Here is a 17,517-nt window from a genome sequence, read left to right on the forward strand (position 1 = left end):
ACACATAGATTAAAAAACTGAAATCCATGTTCCTGTGATTTACTTTTTAAATAATAAAAGAACAGTGATTTTTGTTTTGAAATCCTCTAGTCTAGATTCAAATTGGCTATACTGTACAGACCGACCTGTCCTCTGGTGAGCTGCCCTTAGGACCTGGTGCACCCAGATCAGGTAAAAGGGGCTTGAACAGAGGAATGGCTTCTCTCTTTTAACTCTCCTCTGGTTTTCTCCCTTTCTTTGTCCACAACTTCATGTTTTGCAGTCTCTTCTCAAACACCCTTCAGCATCTGTATTTTATTCTAGCCTATTGCTTGTCCTATAATACTGCTGGTGTGGCCAATGGGAAAGAGTTGACATTAGGGAGCTGCTTCTGGCACAATGCCGGTTCCCAAAAGTCACCAAAATATGGTCATAGTAGGCTAAGATCTGAATTATTACATGGCTCATATATGAGCCACATTTATCAGGGAATTTTTTCTTTATGTTGTGTACTTTTTAACTTTAAAAAAAATCCTGAATACGTCAAAGTCAAGAATATTCTGCTGTATTAGATTATTTTTTTAATATGAAATTTATTGTCAAATTGGTTTCCATACAACACCAAGTGCTCATCCCAACAAGTGCCCTCCTCAATGCCCCTCACCCACCCTGTATTAAGTTCTATACTTTTGTTTTCCCATTTAGATCATTAATCAGAATGGAATTGTGTTTTGTGTACTGTATAAGGTAGGAATCCATTTTCTTTTCTCTTTTTTCCTCCCATGTGAATAACCAATCGCTCCAGTACCATTTGCTGATCATCTTCACGCATCTGCAGCACCACTCGGTCATATGCCCTGTTGATCTAAAAATAATAGATCCTGTTCTTTTATATTGGTTTATTTATCCATCCACGCTCCATGTCACACTGCTTTATTTATCATATGTCTTTATAATATAACGTGATACCTGAAGAATAAGTGGTCAAACCTTCTTCTCTTCCAAGGTCATCTTAGTTACCAAATTGCTTTCAAATAAATGTTGGGATCATAGTATCACTTTTACAAAAAAAATATACATAATGAGGTTTTGATTTAAATTCCATAAAACTTGTAGATCTATTTGAAAATAATTGAAATCTTTGCTGTATTGAGTGTCCCAACCAATTAACATAGGGTATCCATTTATTTAGGCCTACTTTAATGTCTTTTAATAAAGTTATACATTTTTCTTCAGGAAGATTTTTGTGTATCTGCATTAAAATGTGTTTGTTGTTTATTTTAGATTTTTGTGGCTGATATGCTTCTAAAATTTCATTATCTACTTCTTCCATTATTGCTAATACATAGAAATACAATAATTTTCTACATTTATGTTTCATTGCAGAAACTTGGTAAACTATCTTATTAATTCTAATAATTTATTGTTTAGATTTTTCCATTAAAAAAAATCTTACCTAATGCTGGTATTGGTGCTCCTGGTTCTCAGACTTTTGGAGTTGGACTGAATTATGCCACCAGCCTCTCTGGTTCTCCTCCAGTCTGTAGATGGCAGATTGTGGACTTCTCAGCCTCTGTAACCATGTGAGCCAATTCTTATAATAAATTATCTCTCTCTGTACCTATGTGTCTGTCTATCTATTTATCTATCTATCTATCTATCTATCCATCCATCCATCCAATTGTTTCTGTTTCTCTGGAGAATCCTTCCTAATACAGAACCAAGTTCTTCCCCAAATCTTCCACATACGATCCCAGCCCAGGCCACAACTTTACTATAGTCTTGGGAGATTTTGAACAGAGAAACCAGACAGACTCGCCAGACTTCTGACATACAGAACTGTGAGATAATTCATGAGCTTTGTTTTGAGCAGCTAAGTTGTGGTAATTTGTTACACGGCAATGGAAAACTAATACACCCAATATTTTCTGATTTCTAGTTAAATCACCTTAGTCACATACTGTTATAAACTTTTTGGCATTTGTGGAGACATGTTTATGGCCCAGTGTGTGGCCCACTTCAGTAAATGTGTGGTGCATTCTTGACAAAAATATGTACTCTGCAAATGTTGTATGCGGTTACACACACACACATAAACACATTCGTTTGGTAAAACTTATTCACATTTTTCACATCTTTTTTGTATTTTTTGAAGTTTGCTTGCTTCTGCCTGTTTAACTTATCAACTCCTTAAAAATGTTCATTAAAATCTCCCATTATGCTGGTAAAATTTTACATTATTAAAGTCATCATTAACTGTGGTCCGTGAATCAGCTTCAGGGTGTCTGTGAACCTACTGAAGTTGTATGTACTGTATTTAGACATGTGCACATATCTTTTTGTAGAAGGCTGTAGTCCTCGTAAGACCCAGCTGAAGACCCGTACCCAGTAATAAAGAAAAGTAGTTCCTCTACAATTTCTTTATAAATTGAATGAACTAACCATAAACTATGCTTAATATTAAGCACAACTAAGGAATGAATAGAAAAATGACTAATATTATTCCATGTAAAAAGAAAGCATTGAAAATTTGAATTTATGTAACCTGGAAGTGAAGTGTTCTGGAATCAATCATTCTCAAACTTTAGTGCATTTAAGTATACCCTTCTTAATATTCTGATTTAATAAGCCTCGATGAAGTCAAACTTAATATCAATTCTTAATAATATTAATCCTTAATAAGCATCTCAAATGTTTTTGAGACTGGTTCAAGAACAACAGTTGAAATGCATTGCCTTAAAATCTTTCAACGTGCACAAAGAATATGGTAGCCCTCTTAAGCCTTATTATAACTGAGAAACGTATTTACTTCTCCCTCTTACCTGTTCCATTTGAATATGTTTCTCTCTGAAAGGAAGCTATTGGACCATAAAGCATTTCAAATTTCTTTGGCTTCTTCAAGAACACCTATCCCATAGAGATGGTCATGTCCATATGCTAGTGGCACAAGCTCTCTCAGGGAGAATGTACCTAAAGAGAAGGGCTAAAAGTTAAAAGAATTAGCAGTGAACACTTAGACGGTTTTGTTTTTATAGAAAGAGGTCTCAGCACATAAATTGTTCTGAAACTTCACTTAGAAAGCAGATTGGACACCAGTGGCCCCACTTTTTGATGATTTCCAAGTCTGAGTAGATAGAAGCATGTATAGTACTTTGCTGACTACACTAACTCCCTGCCATCCATAAACTATCTCCCTAAATGAAAACATCAGTTTAAAAAGCCCTAAATTTGCAAATAAGATATTGATTAACTACATTTCAAACGTAGTTCATTTTGTAAATGACCTCACTTTGTGTTCATCGAAGACTTCAAATAAAGGATTGCTATAAGATTAGTCATTTGCATATTGATAAATACCTATATAATGGACAACTAAGGATGTAAAGTGCCCTGGATATCCACAAGCATCTCGGAGAAGGTCATTATTATGAAGTAGGATGCTGCACTGTGCATTGGCGTTTGGCTTTGAAGTTAGATAATGTGGGTTTTAATCCTTGCTATATTCTCTTGCTGATATATGTTCCTGAATTGATTACTAACCCTTTTGAACCTCAGTGTCTTCCTGTGAACAACATGTAGAATGATACCTACCTTGCCAGATAATGCAGATTAATGATTTCATACCATAACCAATAATAATAATTTGTGGTGCTTTATAATTTTATAACAAATTTTTACATATCATGATTATTTAATTTCTGTCTAACCTTGTGAGGCAGATTTTTTTTTTCACTTTCTTTATTAAGAAACTCATGTTCAGGCAGACTGATGACTTTCCCAATGTCAAGAAGCCAGAAGGCATTGAGCCTAGTAAGGACCCCAAGTATTTTGACTTCACATTCAAATTTCTTTTCATTAGGCTATACTAGTTTTCTTTGAAATACATACATACTTAATAATACACTATTTTTAACCAAATACAGCTAATATTTAGTCTGTAATATGTATAAACTGCACAATGCTAAGGTAGGTAAAATATGATACCTATCTACTAATTCATTTGGTAAATAAGTAGACATTGTTTCTGTTTATTATTTTTGCCAATCTAAAACATTATGGTTTAGGATACCTGCCTGGCTCAGTCGGTAGAGCATGTGACCCTTGATCTCAGGGTTGTAAGTTTGAGTCCCACCCTGGAGGCAGAGATTACTTAAAAATAAAATTTTCAAAAAGAAAAAGTAAAACATTATGGATTATTATCCAAAATATAATTTTGTAATTACAACATCATATAATTGAAATACTCACCATTTTTCACGCGTATGTTTGAATTTATCTTTAAATAACAGTGCAGTTAGAGTCGCTCTTTCAACCCTTGCATTGTTTAAATTACTCTGGGTCTAATTTATTTGGATACCGCATTTATCACCCTCTTTGCTTTCATCTACACTGTTTCTCAGTGACAGCTCAAAGCAAAACTGCTTTTCAGAAATGAACATGCACTTACATCGACTAAGAGCTGTTATGTTATATATTCCTGAGATTTCCAGAGTTAATTTGGACAGTGTTGCTAGTAGTGATTAAATGCCACATGAATTTTACTGACTGAGTATGTGCATGTTAAGACTGTGACCAATTAAATACACTGAAACAGCAAACTGTAAGTAAAAACTGGAGTCAATCAAGGAATTTGAGTTCACTCCCCACTTAACTGACTGGTTGTTGTCGTGTCATATAAACACAGTCTTAGTTTACTCCTTTGTGCTGATGGGGTTGACATGAGTAAAACTTAATTTAAAAACTTGAGAAAGACTAGAAGTTCCTTTGACAGTTGTTGGAAGTTTTTCAACTCCCCTTCTCTTTCTGGGCTGTTGCATCAGTGACTGTGGTTTTGACTCACTGACAATTGGAAGAAACTTGAGAAGAAATTCTGCAGGCTGTCATTTCTTCTCTATTAGAGCTAATCGCTGTCGAACTGTTGGCAACATCATTTGGCTTAAGACCATGGTGAAGCTTAAACTGAGTATCATTTATTCCCAGGCTGCCTAACACTACTGCTTTGATATAGTTGTTGGGAAGAAATATGCAGAAAATATGCAGGTTTTATTGGAGTTTGAGTTATGCCTCTTGAGCAGAAATATTTTATGATTTTTTAAGTGATAAGAAACATGAGAAACAAGCTTTGTGGGGAATTGAATTTTAATCAAAGAATCTGACTCAAAGTCTTTTGTTATTGTAAAAATCAGAGCTTTTTCTCTGCCACTTAGAAGTATATTTTTTCATGTGCACGGTAGCCTGCTTTATTGCTAAAAAATCTTTCGAAGTTTGATCTTTAAAAATGCATATAGTAATCCCACACACTGGCCCAAACAATGTCTTGGAGAGAGTAACTTCTCATTCTTGACTGAAAGAATAAGATAACTTATAAAAGGTAATAATTACTTGATCATTATTATTAGGAGACCCTCGCCTGACTGACGGGTTCATGAGAACAATGTACTGTGATATGTTTTTGGATGGTGACTTCATGGAAGAGTCTAGAGTTCTCAGGAGGATGACTGAATACTCATCTAACCTTAGTCCTGGATAGCCTCATTCAGGCTGGGTCTTCTACTTAATCCAACTCATGTTGTGTGACTGCTTTTCAAATGCACAATGAAAAATAAAATGGATTTATTACTTCTAAATAGATGGATCCTTTTACTTTTGTATTAGTTGTAGACTTTTTAAGCTGAAGGGGTTATGGAAATCTAATTTACTCATATAGTGTTGAAGAAACAGACACGAAGGTTGTGACTTGCTCAAGGTCACACAACTGGAGGTGGAGCCAGGGCTAAAATCCAAATCTGCACAAGAGCTCTTTTTTCAAAGCAACAAGGCCAATGTTAAGTGCTTTTCATCATCAGAGAGTGGGGCAGAAAAGTGAGGTCGCTTTTCAAATTGAACTTTTTCTTTCCTTACTATGGTCTGAAATACCAGAAGTAGGGCATGTTTGATTATCAATCCTGACTTATCCATATGTATTTGTTTTAAAAATGGTAACCCTTGGGGCGCCTGGGTGGCTCAGTTGGTTGAGCGTCCGACTTCGGCTCAGGTCAACTCCACCTCCAGTTGTGTGACCTTGAGCAAGTCACAACCTTCGTGTCTGTTTCTTCAACGCTATATGAGTAAATTAGATTTCCCTAACCTCTGTGCTGACAGCTCAGAGCCCGGAGCCTGCTTCGGATTCTGTGTCTTCCTCTCTTTCTGCCCCTAACCCACTCACATTCTGTCTCTGTCTCTCTCAAAAATAAATAAACATTAAAAAAAAACTGGTAACCCTTGTTGCGTTAGAGTGTGCGAGCCTACATGGTCACGCTATAATTCACTGAGAATTTAGGACAGATAAGGTATTTATTGGAAAGCCATCTTTCACTCAGCTTTTACATGAATGCATTTATCTATAGCACTAAATTTCATATCTGTCAAACTCTTCTCTTCATGTTAGCTAAAACTAAAGCTAAACAAGATTTGGAAGTTTCAAAGTAACATCAGCTAAACTGATAAGACTAATGGCTGACATAAGTAACTAAATGGCATGGGTGAATGGTCACCATGTAAACCATACATATAAAAATCACAGGTACCACTTTTACTGAGTGCTCCCATTTCAAAGAAGGGAGTTTTGAAAGGATATAGAACTCACAAGAATGCTTATGAGAGTATCTAAACAAAAATGAATATTTACCATCTACCCTGGAAAGCAGAAGAAGATGCACAAAGGCGGGTAACGTCAAGAAAAGAATCAAGTATTTGACCGGGGATCAGCATATTGTGTTTTGATGGAATATAAAGAGTGGGTGTCCAGGTGGTGCTGCCTAGTAGAGGGGCTTGAGGGAGCTTTCATCATCCTGGGGGAGGTCTCCCAACCCTATGTGAATTCCTATAGGCAGTCCTAAGGCCATCCTTAGGAGGTAATGTCATTACAAAAGCAGCAAAGGAAAACATTTTATACTTAAAACAATTTTAAGAACAGAGAGAGAGGAAAAAGGAGAAGAAGGAGGAGAAGAAGTGGTAAAGGAAAAGAGGGAGGGAGGTAGTGGAAGAAAGAGGCAAAGAGAAAGAGAGAATATCAATCTGTGAAATTTGTGCACCTAAGAAATTAAGGCCCTAACCAGGATAGGATGACCTTGAGTCTTGACTCAAGGTCAAGGTCAAGTCATTGTGACCTTGGCTTAAAAACAATTTATAAAAAATAGAAGTAATGTGCTCTTTAAAAAACAGAGGAACACACATTTAGCGAATTTCTCTCTGTCTAGGAATTTTGCAAGGCTGACACAAACTACCAAGTTCTTGCCTGAGAGTTATAATGTGATGCCTTTGTCAAAACAAAGTCAGGAACTATCACCCAACCTCTCAGCTTTCTGATATTATTGACAGGTTAGAAGAAAGTTCTTTTTAAAAACTGCTGCATTAGATTTGCTAAATGGTTCGGGCATGTAGTCAACAACAAAGCAAGTAGAAAGAAGCAACATTGTTTACAAGAGACTATTAATTCTTCCCTGTCTTAAAGAAATAAGATTGAGTAACCAGCTCCAGCTTGCCATGGTCTCTATTTAAAAGGATAGCATGTAACAGAAAACTGCCTTGGCAAACTGAACAGGACAGTTTTCTGGGTTCAATCATTTTGTAAGTCAGTTAGCTTTGTTGTGCTCTAAATTCTGGCTAACCATTTCCCCCATGTATACTGTTGGTTGGAGGCAGAAAGTGGAATAACATGTAAAAAAATCAAATCCATCCCTACTACTGCAAAAGCAAATAAATGCGCTCAAAATATATATTCTACATGGGTTCATGGTTGGCTGGTAGCATTGTCTTGTTAGCAAAAATAAAATGTCTTTTCAAAAAAAAACCTTAGAAATTAAAATCAAATGTATCTAGGTCATTGTTTTCTTAAATAGAATACACGTCCAGACTATGCATATCGTAGCTTGTGGGAGAACCCACAGGAAGATACATTTGACTCAGTTCAACACATTTTTTAATGTTTCCACATGAGCAACAGGAAACAATATTTATAGCTTCTTTACTGGTAGTGGAGCCTTATATATTGGCTTCAATCAAGCATTGCCTCCACCCCTAAGACTCTTTTTTTAACTCTAAGACTTCATAAACGCATACATACACAGTTCTAATTTGAATTCAAAATAGGTTCTTGGATGAAAAATGTCATACATTTTTGTATAAATGTGTAAGTAACACTTAGCTAAAGATAGAATGTAAAATTTCTTATAAGTGGAACAAACATATATCCAGGTATAGTTTTACATTTAGAGCCACAGTTAAACTACCACATTTGCTTCCCTAAGGGGTTACCAGTCTGTGAAGCGTTTACCCCAAATCGTCAAAGTGTATGGAACCTCTTAGGTCGTTGTTGAAATATGTATGAAGTTACAGCCCTTTGAAAATGTGATTTAGCCTGTTGAGCTCAATGGTCCTAGAGGAAGAGTCACATTCAGCATGATTAATGAAGGACAGCTATAACCCCAGGAAGCTCCAGAAAGGAAAGAACCTGCTTGTTCAGCCAGCGCAGGGACTTTCTCTGGTTCTCCCAGAATAATGAGTAAAGCAAATCAAATTCCCTCAGTTTCCCAAGGTCCAGATGTAATGAGTGACACCTCATTTTGTCCAGCGGTGCAAATGTGTGCATCCTCTATGATTCCTGACTTAAGTTGATGCAAACATCCAGAGGAAGAGCTGGATCCCTTGTGGGGGGCGGGTGGGAGTGGGGCACACATTTCAAGCTTGAAATACTAAGCCCTGAAAACTTTCAGCTGAAATACTAAGGCCTGAAAATTGTCAGATGGACATTGGCATAAGAATTCTAGAAGAGAGAAAGGCAGGCTTCAGGCTCAACAGAATGGGCTGTTTGAGGGTTAGTTGCTGAACCATTGATAGGATAACAGAATGTTAAATTAAGTTTTGTTGCTATAACGACCAAACAAGTGGCCCATTAAGAGTTGATCCTGGTCAGTAATCCAATCTGTTGTCTAGAGTATGAGTGTTTTGGCTGTCCCTAAAACTAATTCCACCAGGAGACCCTTGGATTGGTGCCATCAGGCTTCAAAATATTGAGAAAGGACAAGTCTGAGGCCCTTGGTTTCTTTCCTGAGTGTGGAATGGCATGAAAGCAAAACAATTTGTATATTTGTTTTCTATTTTTGATCTCCAGTTATGGCACTTGGCATTTTGGGGGCACCTCAAAAGTAAAATGAATACTTTTTGTTGGATTTAAATCAAGTAGAGAAAGGCCAACGATGAAGGGACTTTCTTTGCTCCAATCACACCTCAAAAAGTTGCATTTATTTACAAGCATCAGAGCTACCAGTAGAAACATAAAAAGTAAACCTAACAGTGCAAGTGCTTAAACCTGCTAGTAATCAGTGAAATGCAAATTAAAATGATAATAAATGATAATAGTGAGATTGGGCCAAAAGATCACGCAGCTGTGCAAGTTGTCAGGAGAGTGGCATTGTAAATCCGTAGAGTGGTTTTGAAATGCGATCTGACAGTAAATTTCAAGAACTAGAAAATAATGCCGTACCTCTGAAAACTTCACCCTACGGAAAGAGTTCACAAGAAGAAAAAAATTACATTTGCAGAAAAGTTTATGGCAGTGGGATTGGGTTATGCTTGTAAAAATGTGGGAGGATCTGAAATGTTAAACCTTAGAGAAATTGACAAATAAGATCATGGTGCTCGATAGAATATTACTTAGCAGACATGAAAGTCATAAATCTGGAGACAATGGGGCAATATGAAAAACGTTAAGTGAAGAAAGAGGCATATGAAATCTCGACATTCTCCATGATTACAATATGTGGTATATGTTTACGAATGGACACAAAATGAAATGGAACAGAACAAATAAAAACAGTTGTGTTTAAATAGAGAAAATTGGGGCTAATACAAATGGAGTCATAAATGTATCTCTTTGGAATTCACCAGGTATAATATTGTAATGTAGTTATAACACTAAATGAACTCAAAATGTTCTTTTGTAAACCTTGGAGCATTTTGAATTTGAGATTACAGAATAATGAGAAACATAAACCTAAAAATATTCCTTAGAACTACATTTTCACTTTCTCAGTACAACCCCTCTAATAAAATGTTTATTTTTTTATTACAAAAGTAACACATATTACTCAGGAAAGATATACACAAACAGGACGATCGATAATTCATCCTCACACTGTGTCTCGTTTTATTCCAACCCTCCTCGTCCTTTTCTTTTACAAAAATGAGATCCTACCATGAATACAATTTAGTGATTTTATACAAAATGGTCGGCATTTTTTAAGCAAACTTCTATTGTTAAGCAGTTAGTTTCTTTCCTTTTTTCCATGACTTACTATCAGCTAGTAGCAGTTACCATTTATTAATTCGGTCAATGTGCCAGTAAACTGTATGTACTATTAGCTGTAGGGCAAATATCAAGCAGCTAATCTGATAGATATCGTAGTCCCACCTTTATACAGAAATGAAAGAGCTGAAGTGCAGGGAGTCAATTTGCTCAAAATTACATGGTGAGTAAACGACAGTGGTGGGAATCCAAAGCAGCTCTGACTGCAGAACACGAGCTCTTCAACACGAAGGTGTCTGTGATGAGCAATACCGCACTTACAATGGGGCAATCGTGAAGGTTGCACAAGGGCTCAAGTCTCAGCTCTCCTTCTTCCAAGCCCCCAGCCTCTTGCTCTGTAAATCTCTTTCCAGAGACTGGAACTGGCCAAGCATGCAGTGTCACCAGGCAGATACCCCTGCCTAGACCTGGTCCACAGTGGCTCAGTGTCCTTGTTTCCTGGCTTTGGCACTCTCTCCCACCTTCAACCAAATGCCCCAGGGTGCTTCAGGACTCACAGCTTGAGGTTATCTCTTAGATGGGCCCTGGCTGTAGCAGAGTGACTGACTGTGGATGACTCCTTCCGGCCAGAGTAGTATTTTTTTTATAGGATCATGAGAGATTCTGTTAGATCTTGTTCTCTCATCTTAAGATTTATTATAATTGATATTTTTACCATGGCTGAGCCAGTCTTACCATATTCTACTAATTCTGGAGAATCTCATTATCAAAGCATCAAAGATATGAAATGAATATCAAGACAATAATTGAACTCCCCTTGGCCTGCATTGTATCATCCTTCTTTTGCATCCCAACAGGCTTGACCCAGGCTTCTCCAAAGATACCTCTCCTTTCATTATCTTTGCTCTGCCGTCGATCCATAAGGCAACTGGTAACCACTTTCTTCTGTCTCCATCAGGCAGATCTGGGTTGGATCCCAATTCTGTCTCATACCAGTCCTACTAGTGCCTTACTAACTCTCCATCTCTTTATCTGTAAAACAATTACATCAACATCTAATTCATGTAGTTTATTAATATTGTCTAGAGCCTTACCTGGCACACATAGGTGCTTGGAGATTATAGATACACGTACATGCTTTATTTTCTTTCCACTTGAACAGAAGCTAGTGTTCAGTCATTCTCAAAACTGCCCTCTCTGTACCTGAGATTTCCTAGTCTTCTTTACTCTGTGTCCTACTCATCATGCACATTCCTAGCCTTTAGTGGCTGTCAACATCTGCTTTCCATGCTTCCACTCCAGCACTGTTAACTGAAGCATTATGGTGGCAGTTACTAACTCATGTTTCATAATCTGTGCTCTCTGACTTCAGCCTGTTGGTCCTCACTGCAGTGCTTTCTTTTTCTCCTATAAAGCCAAAATTCCTATAGTAACCACCCAAAATTTCCATGCTTCTAAAGATCTCAATTGCATACATACCTTCCTTACTCTCAACAGATGATCTGGCCTCCCGTGATAAAGATCACCACTGTACAGAAAAGACCACAGCAACATAGTATCTTTCTAAAGCATTCCTTTTAGAACTATCTTTTCCCTCCCAAAAGCCATTTGATGTCTATCCTCACATGCAGAGCAAGATTATGATCATGATTTTGGTTTGGCTTTATTTCCACGTTATGAACCCCACATTTCAGCTGATCTGAACAAGAACCCCAAATCCCTTCCTTTTCCACCTTTGATCTATATATACTGTGACCATTCTTTTTTTTTACAATGTCATTCCCCAGCATTTTCTTAATATCAGAATTCTGCCCATCCTTCAGCATCCTAATTAAAATTTCATATGCTCCAAAAAACCTTCTGTGATTACTCCAGCTCACTATCCTATTTTAAAACATATGGCCCTTTGTTCTAATTTTAGGGTGCATTCCACCTTTTATTATGTCATTTGTCATATTTCATCCTTCCTCTGTGACTATAAGCTCCTTAAAAGAATGCAACCATGAGTTACATACGTTTATAGATTCTTAGGAAGCCATTGTTGAAAGCAGTACACAGCCAAGGAAGAGGGCAGGTTTTGAGGACCCCAGCTGCTCTTTTCCCTCTCTCTGTCTTTGAAGTCTCTTTGAAGTGAAAGAAACGTCTTCCCAGAGAAAAGCTCCCCAGAGAGACAGGTCAAATGAGGATCAGGTCTTGTGTGAGCCAGTGGGGATCATCGGAACTGACAAGACAAAGCAGAGGGAAGAGGAAACCCTTGAAATGTGGTCCAGAGGGCTTTGCTGTCTCCTATTGCTAAACAGTGTCAGTGACCCTGTAACATTCTCTGGGGCTGAGAAGTTGCTTCATTCCCAACCTTTGGGTTTTGCAGATTATCAAGAAAAAGCTCCCTCTGCTTGGAACTTGATTTACAGTGATCTCAGCTTAAGTGTCTTACAAATCGAGAAATACAAATACTAGTCAATATGTACAACATCATACACTTTTTCTAAAAGACCTTGAATTAAGTACAGAAATAATAAGGGGCCAGAAAGGGGGACAAAATAAGCATTTGTTCAAAATGTGTGTGTGTGTGTGTGTGTTGGGGTGTATATATATATATATATATATATATATGTGTGTGTGTGTGTGTGTGTATGCATATATTGAGAGTGTGTATATCATCCTCTATACAAGCAGCAGCATCTAGGGAACAAGAAGTTTGTCTTCTTTTAGATCTCATCTTATACATGGAAACCTTTGGACCTAGTATAATCTTCCACCATAATGTTGGACTAAACTTTCCAATAAAAATAAGGCCTGACTTCTTAAAGCAAAATGCTATAAAATATTGGATTTCTCATTGCATGTTTCTTAGATATAAATAGTTTTTAGAAGCTTTTCTCCATAGAAAATGAAAAGAGATCTGAATACATCTTTTCTGAGTATCCCATTTACAATCAGGAAGGTGCCTCTTTACCGCTCTTTCTATGAAACAGTGACATCTACTGCTCAGTAGGGCTAATCCTGGGGGATGTTCTAAGACCATTTTTCAGCTCCAGAGGCAGGACCACAGTCACAGTCTCTTTGATCTCCCCATTCTGCAGAAACCCCTCCACAACACTGTCATGTTAGAACCTCTACACCAGCTGAATTCCCTTCATTCTGAGTTAGTTTATTTCTTCCGTAACAATTCTATCAGAAAATATTTGCTGGTATTAAGCCCAAACTTGTTTCTTTTTAACTTGGAACTTTTTCTAGCTGTATCCTTGGAGTAGTGTTTAAGAGGTAATATTCCCTTTCCATACCACAGCCCTAGACACAGAGAGATGTGTTATCCCCTCAAAGGTTCTTCTTCTTCTTCTTCTTCTTCTTCTTCTTCTTCTTCTTCTTCTTCTTCTTCTTCATCTAAACAGTCTCACTTCTTCCAGCCTTCCTGGATCTTATTTCAAGCCCCTCTCTACAACTTTCCTATTCTCTACATGTGCTCCTATTGATGCACATACATTAGAGAAATAAAAGTGTACACATGCCACAAAAGGTCTGTCATTACATCAATAATTGACTCCACCCTTTGTTAAATAGCACTATGATGTAGTGGGTAAGTGAGTGGAGTTTGAAGAAGGAAGATCTGCGTCAACCCTGGCTCCCCTACATGAGACGCAGGTCCTATGCAACCACTCCAAACCTTTATTTTCTCAGCTATAACATGAACGAGACAATAATAACCACCTAGTAGGTTTGCTCTAAGGTTTAAGCGCTAATCAACAAAGCATCATTGTGTGAAGAGCACTTAACACCATTCCTCACAGCTATTCAGTGAGTACTCAATAAATGGAAGCCCTCTTGTTACTAAACAGCTGCTGCCAGGCTATATAAACAAATATGAGAAAATTCAAGGAGAAATGGGGAGTAAGAAGCAATAGAGGAAATAGAAAAAAAACAGAAGAATGTACAACATGTTTTAAATTAGCTATACAATGTAAAGTTTCTTAAAGTCTGGGCCAATTTTATGCATATCCCATGTGCCAAGTTCATATCCAGTGTCTGGCATATAAAAGGAGATTAGTAAGTGTTTTCTGGATGAATGAACTTCATATAGATCAAAATATACTATACACCAATAGAGGAAAACATCATAAAGTTAGTATTATAGTGACATTTCCTGTATGAAATGTGATACAATATAAAAAGCCAAAATATAGCAGATGTTGAGCCATGCCTAGGTTGCATGGTACATTTAATAACCTGAAAGAAGTTACTCATTCAGCAATTTTTATTCATTTGGAAACTGCTGGATCCATAGTGTATGAATATGTTAAGCCCTTTTCTACATAAACATCATCAACAAAAATTCATTTTTAATGACTACCAATGTTTAAGCATAGGTGCTAAGAATATAAAGTAGAAATAATCATTTATTCCCTGGAAGAGTGTACAATGTAGTTAAAATAATTCAGGCACATACAATGATCACTAAAAGCACAAAGGGTAAAAGAATTGTATAGCCAGTAGTGGTCCAACCAACCCAGCAGATGTTTCCTATTAAACCAATGAAATAGTTTTCCATTCTTTGTGATTCAGGTCTGCCAATTTTGGTTTTTTATTCCTATGGTAAGCCAGGTAAAGTATCCAGAGAAAGAAAGAAAAATACGAGAATTTAAATGTATTTGAATGAACTTTGAGATGGTTCATAATTCACTTGCTGAACACAGGGCACACAGAGAATTAAAGTTCTTCAGTGGTCTAAGGAAAGTATGCTGGCATCCTAGTCAAAGGGATTGTGTTTTCCTGTTCACTAGGTTTTCAGTGCACCTCTCTTTGGTCTCATCATTTGCATGATGTAGAGAGGAATAATTTTGCTGTCTAAATAACATGAGAATAATACGAAATGGGAGAAGAAAAAGGGCCTGAAAATCTTGCTATGCAAATGCAGGTTGATATTGTCTCTTGTTATTATTCTCTTGTGAGGAGAAGCACATTCTCCTGCCCATCCAAAGAGCTCATGCGTGAGCAGGGTTCCTCTCATACCTCTTCTGGAGTCATCTCTTAACAAAACAATCTGTAGTCCACTTTTTAAAAATGAACCTTAAGACACATTGAATGGATCTGTACACCGAAAATAATGGTTTCGTCAGTCTTAAGAGTTGATATAGATTTTTTTTAGTGTTTATTTATTTTGAGAGAAAGAGAGAGCGAGCTGGGAAGGGGCAGAGAGAGAGGGAGAGAGAGAATCCCAAATAGGTTCTGCACTCTCATGAACTGTGAGATCATGACCTGAGCTGAGATCAAGAGTCGGACACTTAACTGAGCCACCCAGGCACCCTGATGTGGATTCTGATATAATCAAGTAACTGCAATAGTCAATATTGATCATGCGAGTTGCAAAAATAAATATTTTGGATGGATATGTAGCAGTTTAATTGTGTGGTACTATACACGGTGGGTTTTAAATAATTTACACACTTGCACACACAGAAAAGTCTATTATTGACCATAAAAATTCCCCGAATTCTATGTCCAGCATGTCCTTATCTGTAATAAAAATGGATCTTTATGAAAGGGGAGTGACTCTGGCTGTCTAGGACCATCAACATGTGAAAACAAATAATCAATATTAAAATTCTGTTCTCTCCTTACTCCCATCTACTGACAGACAAATCTCTTCCTTTTCTTTGATCTTTCTAGTTGTTTTCAGATAGTTCCAGGAATGCCCGACACATGAAGGCAACTCACCTGCCTCCACTCTGATCTATTCGTGGTTTGTTACCTGCAAACTACCTGAGGACGACCCTGGTCACAGCCAGCCATAGCTGCGCTGCGCCAGTACAGGTGAGCTGGGGCCACCTCCTTGATATCTTCTGGGTACCAACAATGCACTGTGGAGGTGAGAATGGCTCAGTCTTTACTAAAGAACCTACACAGTGCTGCTTGTGCCTGAGTCTTTCTTTCATGAAGGATATGTGCTTCTGCTCCAGCTATATGTAGGCCTACCGTATCCTAGGACACTCTAGAATAGAAGCCATTCCCTTTCCACTGTTGCTATAATCTTTCATCTTTATCCAATGAAAAATATTAAATTCTGCTTTCTTTCAGCCTGAAAGAAAAGCTTCTTCTATACACACAAGGGCATACAGCTAGATGTCCAGCAAAGTCATTATTTTAACAAAGAATTAGACCTTAAATCGCAGTTTAGGATCATCAAGAAAACCCTGTTAAAGGTATTACTCATGAAACAGGTAAAATCTTACCAAGATTGCTGTGGGTACATATCTATAAAGTGAATTTTATTTCCCAACTATTTTAAATATAAAATCTGAATTGCCTTACTTAATTAAAACTTTCTGCAAGGAGAACATACATATCAAAATTTCAGATTTTCTGCATAGACTATCATGTCACCTTTGAATAAAGACAACTTTATTTCTTCCTTCCCAATCTGTATACCTTCTGTTTCCTTTTCTGGTCATTCTGCATTAACTAGGACTTCCAGGGCAATGTTGAAAAGTAGTGTTGATAAGAAACATCCTTTATTTGTTTCTAGTTTTAATGGGAAAAAAAAAGACTTCAAGACTTACCGTAAAGTGACAGTAGTTGAGGCTCCCATGTGGCTCAGTCGATTAAGTGTCTGACTTCAGCTCAGGTCATGATTTCACAGTTGGTGAGTTCGAGCTCTGTGCTGAAGCAGCTTGGAAACTGCTTCAGATTCTGTGTCTCCCCCCTCTCTGTTCCTCCCTGCTCGCAATCTGTCTCTCTCTCAAAAATAAATAACATTAAAAAAAATTAAAAAAATAAAGTGACACTAGACAAGACAGTGTGGTATTGGCAAAAGACAAATAGATCAATGGAACAAAATAGAGAGTCCAGAAATTGACCCACATAAATACAGGCAACTGATTTTTGATAACAGAGCAAAAGCAATGCAATGGAGAAAAGATAGTCTTTTAACAAACGGTGCTGAAACAAGTAGACATTCCTGTGTTGAAGAAGAAGGAGGAGGAGGAGGAGGAGGAGGGGGAGGGGGCGGGGGAGGAGGAGTAGAAGAAGAAGAAAGGGGAATCTAGAACAGCCTTCACAAAAGTTAACCCTTCACAAAAATTAACTCAAAATGGATCATAGATCTAAATGTAAGATACAAAGCTATAAAACCCCTAGAAGATAACATAGGGAAAAACCTAGATGACCTTGGGTATGGCAATGACTTTTTAGATATAATATCAAAGGTAGAATCCATAAAGAGAAGAATTGGTAAGCTGGACTCCATTGAAATTTAAAAT

At 37.3% G+C, this 17,517-nt stretch overlaps 2 long non-coding RNA genes across 2 annotated transcripts; both read right to left on the reverse strand.

Annotated features, from left to right (window-relative positions):
- Positions 1-610: 610 nt before the first annotated feature.
- LOC131519219 (uncharacterized) lies at positions 611-17,516 on the reverse strand. Its single transcript, XR_009265535.1, has 4 exons — positions 16,819-17,516; positions 2,802-2,949; positions 1,436-1,552; positions 611-844 (listed from the first exon to the last, which is right to left on the reverse strand). It is a non-coding gene; the product is annotated as an uncharacterized LOC131519219 (long non-coding RNA).
- LOC131519220 (uncharacterized) lies at positions 9,264-13,727 on the reverse strand. Its single transcript, XR_009265536.1, has 3 exons — positions 13,549-13,727; positions 12,280-12,485; positions 9,264-11,296 (listed from the first exon to the last, which is right to left on the reverse strand). It is a non-coding gene; the product is annotated as an uncharacterized LOC131519220 (long non-coding RNA).
- Position 17,517: the final 1 nt, after the last annotated feature.

Source organism: Neofelis nebulosa, chromosome 8 (assembly GCF_028018385.1).
Source record: "Neofelis nebulosa isolate mNeoNeb1 chromosome 8, mNeoNeb1.pri, whole genome shotgun sequence".
Classification (NCBI taxonomy): domain Eukaryota; kingdom Metazoa; phylum Chordata; class Mammalia; order Carnivora; family Felidae; genus Neofelis; species Neofelis nebulosa.